Source organism: Penaeus monodon, chromosome 20 (assembly GCF_015228065.2).
Source record: "Penaeus monodon isolate SGIC_2016 chromosome 20, NSTDA_Pmon_1, whole genome shotgun sequence".
Lineage (NCBI taxonomy): Eukaryota > Metazoa > Arthropoda > Malacostraca > Decapoda > Penaeidae > Penaeus > Penaeus monodon.
Window position 1 is genome coordinate 37,669,881 of NC_051405.1, and position 326 is coordinate 37,670,206.

The window sequence follows — 326 nt, forward strand, 5'->3', positions numbered from 1 at the left end:
AAAAGTTACCTGATTTTAATATCAAGCTCTAGCCCGTAAAATCATCGTTCCCAAATTAGATTTAAAAACCAAAATTTAGACTCCTAAAATCACCGTTACCAAATCAAATCGAATATCTAATTCACTAAAGTCATTTAATGAAATTCAATCAGCAGACTAAATTCACCACAACAAGAACTACTATAAAAACCCTTTCATTTTTTCCCCTTGTCAATGAGCTATTCTTGCAAGACTACAAATGAGTTGAAAATAAAGACTGCACAAACCGTTGGGGGAAAACTGCTCTAGTTTAATATGGCGTGCATACAACCCGGAAACAATAGCAT